General features: G+C 40.3%; 2 pseudogenes; both read left to right on the top strand.

Annotated features, from left to right (window-relative positions):
• The first annotated feature begins 1,500 nt into the window (after window positions 1-1,500).
• On the top strand, window positions 1,501-1,618 carry LOC145013708 (5S ribosomal RNA; annotated as a pseudogene).
• Window positions 1,619-2,061: 443 nt separating this feature from the next.
• LOC145013711 (5S ribosomal RNA) lies at window positions 2,062-2,179 on the top strand (annotated as a pseudogene).
• The last annotated feature ends 10,651 nt before the right edge of the window (window positions 2,180-12,830 follow it).

The following is a 12,830-nucleotide window of genomic DNA, read 5'->3' as shown; positions in this document are numbered from 1 at the left end:
ATTTGAGTACGCCCCGCGTACTCAGTCGGTTGCAACTTGTCTGACCAATACTCGAGTGCCACCAGTCGACGCACGCAGTGACGTCAAAATACGCCCCGCGTAACCCGAGTACGCCCCGCGTACTGAGTACGCCCCGCGTAATCCCAGACCCAGCAGCCTATAAATAAAACTCGAATTCAGCCATTTTCTCTTGTTCAAACTCTTCTTTCTCTCTAAGTTTTGCCTCGTTTTGCGTGTCGTTTATACCCCGAAGCCCCGGTAATATTCTCGAGCCCCGAAGCAAGATCCGAAGCCCCGAGAATCCCGAAGAGCGTTATTCCCGAGCCGAAACGCTGCCCGCGAGGAGCCCGGTTTTGTGAAGATCTTCCAGATCTACGGAGAAACACCTCTTCTGCAAGCCGTAGTGCTGCCCGATCATCTTCTGATCAAGTGAGTGTGTAGTTACTTTCATTCCAACACAATATTATGAAGTATTTCCTATAAAATACGTGTTATGTGTATATACTTGGTTGTTATACGTGTGAGTGTATATTCACTCTCTTCTATCTTATAGATCTGAAGTATTCTCTATGAAATACGTGTTATGTGTGTATGCCTCATCTGTTATGTGAAAAATGTTTTGATTGAGCATGCTATACAGGTTTTGAAACTACGTATAAAAATGTATATTTTATCTACTAATATGTTGGGTAGAATATGGGTAGATAGTTGGTGTGTAATAAACAGATGAGAGGCCTCGATGTTGTTTTGATCCAGTCATCTAGCGGAATTTAGATGACGACCATGGACTTTTCTAGATAGTCCAGTGGAACGCTAGCAGGCTCATAACCTGTAGGTGTTAATGAACTTGGGTGTTCATTCGCTGTATTCCATCCCCCCCATGGTTGCCTTATTTGACTTATATTGCTGAGGAACCCCCGAAGCATGTGTAGTCGCCCCGATGAAATATTCTTAGACTAGGTCCCTTGTGATAGTTATTTTAGGGACATAAAGTGAGAATAACGGGAATGGGTAACTGGGTTATTGTTGGTTGATAATAATTAATTAAATTATTTATTGTTGGTTGAAAACTCTACATGCTCACCAGGCTCCCAAGCCTGACCCACTCAGTTGATTCATTTTACAGGAAGTGGCGCAAGAGCTTAAGATGGGCGAACATCAAGTTGTTTTGTTTACAAGTCTGCATATGTATATATTTGTTGAAAGACTTGTAATGCTATCGTTTATGCTTTATGATCTGTATCGGAACATGACATCCCGACTTTTGATTATGATATGAAATCATATTTCTTTATGAAATGTTTTGATAAATATCTATTTTATCATGTTTTGTTTTTGGGAACAAATTCCGCATCTCTTTTAAAATTAAAAGGACTTACTCTGAAAATTATTTTTAAAAAGCATAAATGAAATCGGTAAAGTAGGTTAGATCTGATCCCACATCGGCTGGGAAGGAGAACTAAGCATTCCTTATAAGGGGTGTGGATACCTTCCCTAACACAACGCGTTTTAAAGCCGTGAGGGCAGCAGATCCCATAAGAACTCTGCAGTTAAGCGTGCTCTGGCGGGAGTAGTACCGGGATGGGTGACCCCCTGGGAAGTCCTCGTGCCGAGTGGCCCAAAGCGGACAATATTGTGATACGTGCGAGAGGGAGATGTTACAAATGGTATCAGAGCCAGGGCACGGGTCGATGTGTTCGACGGGGACGTCGAACCCTATAATGGGGGGTGAAAGTAGGTTAGATCTGATCCCACATCGGCTGGGAAGGAGAACTAAGCATTCCTTATAAGAGGTGTGGATACCTTCCCTAACACAACGCGTTTTAAAGCCGTGAGGGCAGCAGATCCCATAAGAACTCTGCAGTTAAGCGTGCTCGGGCGGGAGTAGTACCGGGATGGGTGACCCCCTGGGAAGTCCTCGTGCCGAGTGGCCCAAAGCGGACAATATTGTGATACGTGCCAGAGGGAGATGTTACAAAAAGTGGGTTAGATCTGATCCCACATCGGCTGGGAAGGAGAACTAAGCATTCCTTATAAGGGGTGTGGATACCTTCCCTATCACAACGCGTTTTAAAACCATGAGGGCAGCAGATCCCATAAGAACTCTGCAGTTAAGCGTGCTCGGGCGGGAGTAGTACCGGGATGGGTGACCCCCTGGGAAGTCCTCGTGTCGAGTGGCCCAAAGCGGACAATATTGTGATACGTGCCAGAGGGGGATGTTACAAATGGTATCAGAGCTAGGGCACGGGTCGATGTGTTCGACGGGGACGTCGAACCCTATAATGGGGGGTGAAAGTGGGTTAGATCTGATCCCACATCGGCTGGGAAGGAGAACTAAGCATTCCTTATAAGGGGTGTGGATACCTTCCCTATCACAACGCGTTTTAAAACCGTGAGGGCAGCAGATCCCATAAGAACTCTGCAGTTGGAAGTCCTCGTGCCGAGTGGCCCAAAGCGGACAATATTGTGATACGTGCCAGAGGGGGATGTTACACAGGTACAACTCCAAGGTCTCCAATGAAGTTCTTTAACCATATCGCCTCCTTTGACACTTTGCTCGCTGCAATGTACTCTGATTCACACGTTGAATCAACTACGGTTTCTTGCTTGGAACTTTTCAAAGTCAATGCTCCTCCATTAAGGGTAAAGACCCAGCTCGACTGTGAACGATAGTTGTCCCTGTCGGTCTGGAAACTGGCGTCACTATACCCTCGCACCTTTAAGTCATCACTCCCTCCGAGGACTAGAAACCATTCCTTGGTCCTCCGAAGGTACTTAAGAATATTCTTGATTGCGGTCCAATGTGCTTTGCTAGGGTTCCCTTGATATCTAATGTGTTGGATATAGTATCTAAGTTCATAACTAGGGATGAGAATTTGGCCCGAAAACCCGAACCGAACCGAGAACCGAATCGAACCGAACTGAATTAGACCCGAATAAGCAATTCGATTCGGTTTTCGGGTATCTGTATAAGGCTTATTCGGTTTTCGGGTTATTCGGTCCGGGTTACCCGAATAAGGGCTTATTCGGTCCAAAAGGACCGAACCGAATATGAAAATTCATTATTTTTTCCCTTGCACGATTGCTTATTCGGTCTTGTGTTCTATCGATCGTTACCCAAAATACCCACGTAATACACCATAAAAAAATCAACGAAATCGATATTCGATCATCCGGTAGCGTATTACACCAACTCGACAGTAGCGTATTACACTAAATCGACAACATTACTCTTTGATCGATTGAGGTTTTTCTCATCCTTGCGAGTTGCATCTGCTTCCCTTGCGAGTTGCGATAACCTGGAATCTTTGATCAATCATCACTAGTTCAAAGTTCAAAGTCCATTAACGATAAGAAAAAAATCTGCCCTTGCGTTTGGAAAAAAAATTATCTCCTCATCCTCGTTTTCTAGTTTCTATTGTGATCAAACTCCATTCAAGTCATGGAAAATTAGGTTCTAAATCAAGAAACTCAAGTAAGTATTTGTATCTTAATCTACTACTCAATCTTTCAATGTGTTATTTGTAAATGTAATTTGGGTTATTTGGGTTATTCGGGTTATTTGACTCCTTAATCATCTTGTACATGTTATTTGGGTTATTCGGGTTGGAACCGAACCGAACCGAATAATACCCGAACCGAACCGAACCCGTATTGCTTATTTGGTTCGGTTTTCGGTTCATACAATTACCCTTATTCGGTTTTCGGTTTATTCGGGTTCGGGTCGGTTCGGTTCGGTTCCGACCCAAATAACATCCCTATTCATAACTATATTTGGTATGTACTTGACCCGACCCAGCATGGTCCATTTGGGTTTCACTTCACCCGAACAATTTATGGATTAATATTTGAGAATAGTACAAGTTATGATTTATTAATATATTATAAGTTCTAATATATTAATATAAGATCATATTATTTAATTAGTAGTGATCTATAATTAATCTAGGATTAATTTAGAGATCAAGGATATTACTAATTAAATATGGGCTTCTATATTTATATAGTGTGGGCTAAAGCTTATTTGGAATGGGCTAGGCTTACATGGAAAAGTCCATGGATACTCCATGGAGCTTTAACCCATGGATCTCATGGAAATGAAGAGACATGGGTTTTAGGGATGTAACCCTAATCCTCCACACTATATAAAGGAGGCTTTGGTTCTTGAAATGTGACTAGTTGACACTTGTTGAGGTGAGGACAAATTTCAAGATAGTAGTGACTATTCTCTTAAAGTTCCAAGTTTGTGGTGATTTGTGATTTCCACTTGAGGCATCCACACTATTGGTGCTAGGCTCAAAAACTCCAAGCAATCAACTACAACTTCAAGGTAAGTATTTCTTCTAGCTTTATTTGATTCATGTTCCCCATGCCATGATAGCTAGGATATAAACCTTGGAAAATTAATTATTTGCATGTATCTTAGACAAACATAGATCCAAGGTTTATTAGGGTTGCATGTACACTTCGGAAGTGTTAGAATGCTCAAAACCCATCAGTGGTATCAGAGCCTAGGCTTGTTTGTTTGATACTTGTTGCAATATTTTGGAAAAAGTCGAAAAACTTGTTGTCTGACTGTTGGACTTGGCGAGTCCATGGGGGGACTCATCGAGTTCACTTGTATCTTCAACCTACTCGTCGAGTAGGTTCATGCACTCGGCAAGTAGGGTCGACAAAGTGCAGATTTTCGACTTTAGTTGCTGGAAATGGATTAGAAACATTACCCTAAACTGTTTTGGTACTTGAAAACTTGTTTTAGATGGTGTAATGTCATTGCTAATTCATTTACAACAACTAGTTATCAAAATTACAAAGTTTAAGTGTGATTTTGATTCATGAAAGTGTTCATATTCATGTTTTTGTTCTTATGAAGTTTAGATGATCATAGGAATTATTTGTAACCTATGTGGTAGATTAATTTTGATCATAATGTGTTTTAATGGAGTCCATAACTTGTCCTCAAGTTATGGAAAACCAAAATTCACTTGGATTAAAAAACCGTTAAAAGAACACAAGAGTTAGAAAAATGAAGAGTCTTCATTTTATTACTCTATTTAACTCATAAGTTACAAGAAATGAAAAGTTTTGAAAGTTTACAAAACTTGACCTCAAGTTTTGGAACAAGTAAAGTCATATTAAAAACTTTAGTTCCAACCCTTAGAATTTTAAACGTTAAAATTTAACCCTTATACTTATAGTATTATGATTTAATAATTATATATATATATATATATATATATATATATATATATATATATATATATATATATATATGTATGTATAAGAACAAAGTCGTCTTACCGCTAGTACGTCTCATTCACGAAGCCGGTCTATAAGGTGGGTACAAGGTTGTTGCGTATAAAATGGCAACTTAATGGGTGTCCACTCTCACCCACCGCTTGCTTGACTGGTGGAGGGTCGTTAGCCGAACGGGTAAGACAAGGACTTATAAATTCTCATTTAAAGTATGATGAATATTATAAAGTAACTAAATGTTTTATTAAATTCCCAATCTTAGTTACTTTAGGAAAAATGTGAATAAGATGCTAATCCATGAAATTACACTTTACACTTTGTTTAAGTCGTTGGTGGAGCGTGTGTGGTTAACCGGCACACTAACCTAGACTTAACAAGGTAGGTAAAGGGTGACTTAAGGTTTATTATAGTATCGATGGAGTGTGTGTGGTTTACCGGCACATCGATTGAGTGATAAACTTTAAGGGTACCAAGTAATTTGTATGGTTACTTCACACCTCGTTTTGTGATCCTCGGCATCCCAATCACAAAACTTGGAGGACACACTCGAGATTGAAACATGCCTTTGAAAAGTTCATCGAATCTCAAAAGAATCTAGGAATTTCTATGTACCAAATCAAAAACTTAATATTTACTATTTCGTTTTTTTTTGGTGGAAATTGGTGAATCGTCATTCACCTACCTTTCAAATATGTTATTACTTAGACTACGACATACCTCTTCTAAGTTATAATATATTGTGATTGGATCCTATCCTTAATACTACATTTGGGTGTTTTATTAAGGACTATCTCTATATCTAAACTAAAACCTTCTTTCTTCATTTTCAGATGTCTGCAAACACTATTGCTTCTGGCTCTAATCCCAATGGCTCCTTTACTCTTATGAACTTATGTGGGAAAGTCACTTTTGATGGATCCAACTTTAATGAATGGATCAGAAACATCAGAATGATTACTCGCTACGAGGACAAGGAATAGGTCCTCGATAAGGAGCTTAAGGAGATTGATGAGACAGTTGTTGCTCTCAAGAGATCGCTGAGTTTAGGGCACATGAAAGGGATGCCACCAAAGTGGCATGCATCATGATGGCCACTATGACCACGGATCTCCAAAAATCCTATGAAGATTTCTACCCCTATGAAATGCACCAAGACTTGATGGAAAGATACCATCAAAGTGCTCGTCAAGAGAGGTATGAAATCATCTCCTCCATGATAACAACTCGCATGAAGGATGGTGAACCCATCACGGGCCACATGCAGAAAATGCAAAGATTTGTGGACCGTTTGCTGAAGCTAAATGTGAACTTCCCTGAGGAGCTTGCAATAGATATCATTTTGCACTCCTTACCTTCATGTTATGATCAATTCCGCATGACATACCACATGAACAAGGAAGAGGTCACACTCAGCAAACTTCAAGGACTCTTAAAGACCGCGGAAAGTGGTCTTAAGGGTAAGGCGGTTATTACTACTCCTACTTCTACAAACTCTGCCCCTGTCTTGGCAATCGGGAAAGGACGAGGGAAGAAGAGAAAGAGTTCTTCGAAGGGTACCAAGGTTAGGACCCTTGATGGCTCTTCTTCAAGTGGAACCAAGAAAGGTTTCATCACTCCTTCTTCTGACCCAAAAGAGGCTGAATGCTTCTATTGCCATGAAAAGGCACATTGGAAGCGGAACTGTCCAAAGTACCAACAAGATGTAAAGGATGGGAAAGTTAAACCCAACCATGCAGGTATTTACACTATCATTTCTAATAACTCACCCCATTCTAAATCTTGGGTCCTTGATACCAGTTGTGGTATTCATATTTGTTGTGACTTGCAGGGACTAAGAAGAAGTGAGAATGTGGAGCAAGGAAGAATAAGCTTGATCATGGGGAATAGGAAAGCTTCACCTGTCACCAAGATTGGAGTTTATACTTTATCGCTAAGTAGTGGGTTTAGTTTAGATTTGAATGAATGTTGTTATTCGCCAGGAATGGCAATAAATATTATTTCCTTTCATGCATTGTACAAACAAGGGTTTACCTTTTCATTTAATAATGAAGTTGGTTCTATTGATGCTTTCTTTAATAATGTTTTTTATTTTAAAGCATTACCCTGTGATGGTGTGTATGAAGCTGTATCTGTTGTAGATAACTTAGGAAATAATGTTTTGTGTATTGATTCTACTAATAATAATAACTTGGAGAAAGCATCATTATGGCATTGTCGTCTTGGACATATAAGCAAGAAACGCATAGGCCAACTCCAAAAGGATGGAGTCTTTGAGTCGTTTGACCTAAAGTCAGATGATAGTTGCGAATCATGCTTACTTGGAAAAATGACAAAGTCACCCTTCACAGGTTCTTGTGAGAGAGGTGAAGGTTTGTTGGACCTTGTACACACGGATGTGTGTGGACCATTCAAACATGCCACAAGGGATGCTAATCGTTATTATTTGACTTTTACTGATGATAACAGTAGATATGGATATGTCTACTTAATCAAGCATAAGTCAGAGACTTTCGAGAGGTTTAAGGAATGTAAACAGGAAGTCGAGAATCAATTGGGCAGGAACATTAAGATGCTTCGATCCGATCGTGGTGGTGAGTATCTTAGTTCAGAGTTCCTTGACTATCTAAGGGAATGTGGGATAGTCTCACAATTGACACCTCCCAGGACACCACAGTTGAATGGTGTAGCTGAGAGGCGTAATCAAACCTTGTTAGATATGGTTCGTTCCATGATGAGTCGAGCTACGCTACCAATCTCATTCTAGGGGTATGCCTTAGAGACTGCCGCCCATATTCTTAATCTAGTCCCTACAAAGAAAGTTGCCAAAACTCCTCACGAGATGTGGACTGGTAAAGTACCCAAATTAGACCACATCAAGATTTGGGGTTGCGAGGCTTTCGTGAGATGCAAGACTCATGATAACCTCGAACCTCGAAGCGAGAGGTGTATTTTCATCGGCTACCCACAGCAATCCTTTGGTTACCTCTTCTACAGACCTAGTGATAATGTGGTCTTTGTAGCAAGAAGAGGAGTCTTTCGTGAGAGAGAATTTATAAGCCAAGGAGACAGTGGGAGGAAAATTGACCTTGAAGAACTTCAAGAGTCAAGTGGTGAAGGAACTTCAAACCTTAGCCCTCAACTTGAGGAGGAAACTCCTGTTGAGCCAATTGACGATTTTGTACCTCTGAGACGTTCCACAAGAGTTAGGAATACACCTGAGCACTACTATGGTTTTCATATTACTGCGTAAGGTGAGACACTTATTAGTGATGAGACACTAGTAGGTATGGATGAACCTAACAGTTACGTGAAAGCCATGGCAGGCCCCGAGTCTGCGAAATGGAAAGAGGCTATGGGTAGCGAGATACAATCCATGTATGACAATCAAGTTTGGAACTTGGTTGAGAATGTACCAGGTCGTAAGACTGTAGGGTGCAAATGGGTCTTCAAGAAGAAGACCGACATGGATGGTAAAGCACACACTTATAAGGCTAGATTGGTTGCAAAGGGCTTCTCTCAAATTCCTGGAGTGGACTATGATGAGATTTTTTTCCAGTAGCCAAGATTAAGTCTATTCGGGTTCTGTTAGCCATAGCTGCATTTCATGACTATGTAATATGGCAAATGGATGTCAAAACCGCTTTCCTTAATGGAAAGTTGGCTGAAGATGTTTACATGAGTCAGCCAGAGGGTTTTGTCAACAACGAGTACCCTAATAGAGTGTGTAAGCTTGAGAAATCCATTTATGGATTGAAGCAAGCACCTCGCAGATGGAATCTTTGCTTTTATGAAAAGGTCAGGGAATTTGGCTTTTCTAGGAGTGAAGATGAATACTATGTTTATGTCAAGGCTAGTGGGAGTATAGTCAACTTCTTGGTATTGTATGTGGATGACATACTACTCATAGGAAATGACATCCCAACTTTGCAGGAAGTTAAGTCCTGGCTTGGGAAGTGTTTCTTTATGAAGGACCTAGGAGAAGCTGCCTATATTCTAGGGATAAGGATCTTGAGAGACCGGAGTAAAAGACTAATTAGACTTAGTCAAAGCACCTATGTGGATAAAGTGTTGAGAAGATTCAACATGCATAACTCCAAGAAAGGTGAATTACCCATTCAGAGTAATGCCAAATTGAGTAAGACACAAAGCCCTAGTACTGAGGCTGAGATAGAAGAAATGAGTCGACTACCCTATGCTTCAGCTGTAGGATCGATCATGTATGCTATGACGTGTACTCGACCTGATGTAGCCTTTGCTTTGAGCATGGTTAGCAGGTATCAGGGGAACCCTAGAAAGGAACACTGGACTGCGGTAAAGAATATCCTCAAGTAGCTGCGAAGGACTAAGGACTGGGTCCTTACCTTCGGTGGGAGTGATGACTTGAGAGTTGTAGGGTATAATGATGCTAGCTTCCAGACTGATAGGGATAATTTCCGCTCTCAGTCGGGCTGGGTCTTTACCTTAAACAGAGGAGCAATCACTTGGAAGAGTTCCAAGCAGGAGACAGTGGCTGATTCCACTTGTGAATCAGAGTATATAGCAGCAAGCGAGGCAACAAAGGAGGCTATATGGCTAAAGAACTTCATTAGAGACCTTGGAGTTGTACCAGCTATAAAAGAGCCGATGGAGATTTTCTGTGACAGCAATAGTGCGGTTGCCTTAGCCAAGGAACCAAGAGACCATGGGAGATCCAGACACATTGACAGAAAATATCACTTCATCAGACATCGAATAGAAGAAGGAATCCTCGTGGAGAAGAGGGTATCATCGGATGAGAACCCAGCAGATCCCCTCACGAAGGGACTGAGTAGGGTTAAGCATCTCCAACATGCTCGAAGCATAGGGCTGAAGGATGATATAAGTTTTAGTAGTTAGATAAATTATGAAATTTGTAAAGTGTAATTGACATTTGATGATGAATAAAAGGTGTTTTATTTATGAGTAAAGTGTTGCTATCTCTTGTCGATCGTTTACTTTATTTCTTTTTGCATGTTTTGACTTCCAGAATAATTATGTTTGGTATATCATATTATTCAAACCTCCACAGTCGGTCATATGTCGGAAGTAGGTATGAATCAAGACCGTCATGATTGGTTGCAGAGGTCTATGGTGTTGGACATGGCTACAACAATCATGAGTGCTCATAAGTTCTGAGCATTGGACTCAACCCACACTCACTGGAATCACTTCATGGAATTCTATCTTGAGTGATCGTGAGACGGTAATATCATATAAGTCTTCAAAACCTAGAGATATCATTTGTTACTTACAAGTTGGTTATGCATTGATTGTACGAAAACGCATTGGTAACTCGATGTTATAAAACGTGCTTTTGTGTGTAATTCAATGAGTGGTAGAACAAACATATGAGTCGAAGTTTATCTGTTCCTTCTTGGATTAGAAGTTGATATCTGGGCCCCTCGATGATTTTGTTTTGACCTATGTACCGGGCCCGGTCAGAACTAAGTTGATGTGTTCAATTAAGTTCTTTGTCAAACAAATCGGAAATCGGGAAACAAATGCTGGACAATAAGCAAGACCATGTTCCATGTATTTGTCCGGCTAATATCTAGAACAGAGGATTGTATGATCACTTATCTTAAATGGCGCGTTCTAGTTCAACAGAGTTTAAAGAGCTACGATTGCTGATCGGTTCCTGAAGTCATACTTGCAACTATAGTTATTAGACTTATCCAAGTGGGAGACTGCTGGATATAGTGTCTAAGTTCATAACTATATTTGGTATGTACTTGACCCGACCCGACATGGTCCATTTGGGTTGCACTTCACCCAAACAATTTATGGATTAATATTTGAGAATAGTACAAGTTATGATTTATTAATATATTATAAGTTATAATATATTAATATAAGATCATATTATTTAATTAGTAGTGATCTATAATTAATCTAGGATTAATTTAGAGATCAAAGATATTACTAATTAAATATGGGCTTCTATATTTATATAGTGTGGGCTAAAGCTTATTTGGAATGGGCTAGGCTTACATGGAAAAGTCCATGGATACTCCATGGAGCTTTAACCCATGGATCTCATGGAAATGAAGAGACATGGGTTTTAGGGATGTAACCCTAATCCTCCACACTATATAAAGGAGGCTTTGGTTCTTGAAATGTGACTAGTTGACACTTGTTTAGGTGAGGACAAATTTCAAGATAGTAGTGACTATTCTCTCAAAGTTCCAAGTTTGTGGTGATTTGTGATTTCCACTTGAGGCATCCACACTATTGGTGCTAGGCTCAAAAACTCCAAGCAATCAACTACAACTTCAAGGTAAGTATTTCTTCTAGCTTTATTTGATTCATGTTCCCCATGCCATGATAGCTAGGATATAAACCTTGAAAATTAATTATTTGCATGTATCTTAGACAAACATAGATCCAAGGTTTATTAGGGTTGCATGTACACTTAGGAAGTGTTAGAATGCTCAAAACCCATCATAATGACCATGCTCAAAGCGAAGGCCACATCAGGGGGAGTACAAGTCATAGCATACATGATCGAGCCAACTGCGGAAACGTAAGGTACTCGGCTCATCTCTGCTATCTCGACTTCGGTACTCAAACTTTGAGTCTTGCTCAACTTGGCATTACTTTGGATCAGTAATTCTCCCTTCTTCGAGTTTTCCATACTAAATTTTTTAGCACCTTGTCCAAGTAAGTATTCTGACTATGTCCTATTAGTCTCTTACTTCGGTCTCTCACTATTCTTATTCCCAAAATATAGGAAGCCTCTCTGAGGTCCTTCATAGCGAAGCACTTCCCGAGCCAGGACTTAACTTCCTTCAGTGTCGGGATGTCGTTTCCTATGAGTAGTATGTCATAGACATACAATACGAGGAAGCTAACTATACTCCTACTGGCTTTGACATACACACATGAGTCCTCTTCGCTTTGTACAAATCCAAACTCTTTGACTTTCTCATCAAAGCAAAGATTCCATCTGCGAGATGCTTGCTTAAGTCCATAAATGGACTTCTCAAGCTTGTACACTCTATTGGGATGCTTCACGTTGATAAAACCCTCTGGCTGAGCCATGCAAACATCCTCAGCCAACTTCCCATTAAGGAAAGTGGTTTTGACATCTATTTTCCATATTCCATAATCATGAAATGTATCAATGGCTAGCATCACCCTAATAGACTTTATTTTGGCAATTGGTGAGAAGGTCTCATCATAGTCAACTCTGGGAGTTTGTGTAAAGCCCTTCGTAACTAATCGTGCCTTATACGTGTGCACATTCCCATCCATGTCGGTCTTCTTCTTGAAGATCCACTTGCACCCAACCATATTACGTCCGGGCACATGGTCAACCAAATTCCAAACTTGGTTGTCGTACATGGACTGGATTTCGTTGTCCATCGCCTCTTTCTATTTTGCAGACTCCGAGCCTACCATGGCTTCCTTATAGTTGTTAGGTTCTTCTAGATTTATTAGTGTACTATCACTAATACACGTGTCCCCTTCTATAGTAATATGAAAACCATATATCTGGGGTTAACCTCTAACTATTTCGGAACGTCTAATAGGTAAGGATTCGTCAATCGATTCAA

This window comes from Lactuca saligna, chromosome 8, assembly GCF_052625555.1.
Source record: "Lactuca saligna cultivar CGN05327 chromosome 8, ASM5262555v1, whole genome shotgun sequence".
NCBI lineage: Eukaryota > Viridiplantae > Streptophyta > Magnoliopsida > Asterales > Asteraceae > Lactuca > Lactuca saligna.
The sequence above is the reverse complement of the archived record's forward strand: the minus strand, read 5'-3'. Positions and strand labels throughout refer to the sequence as shown.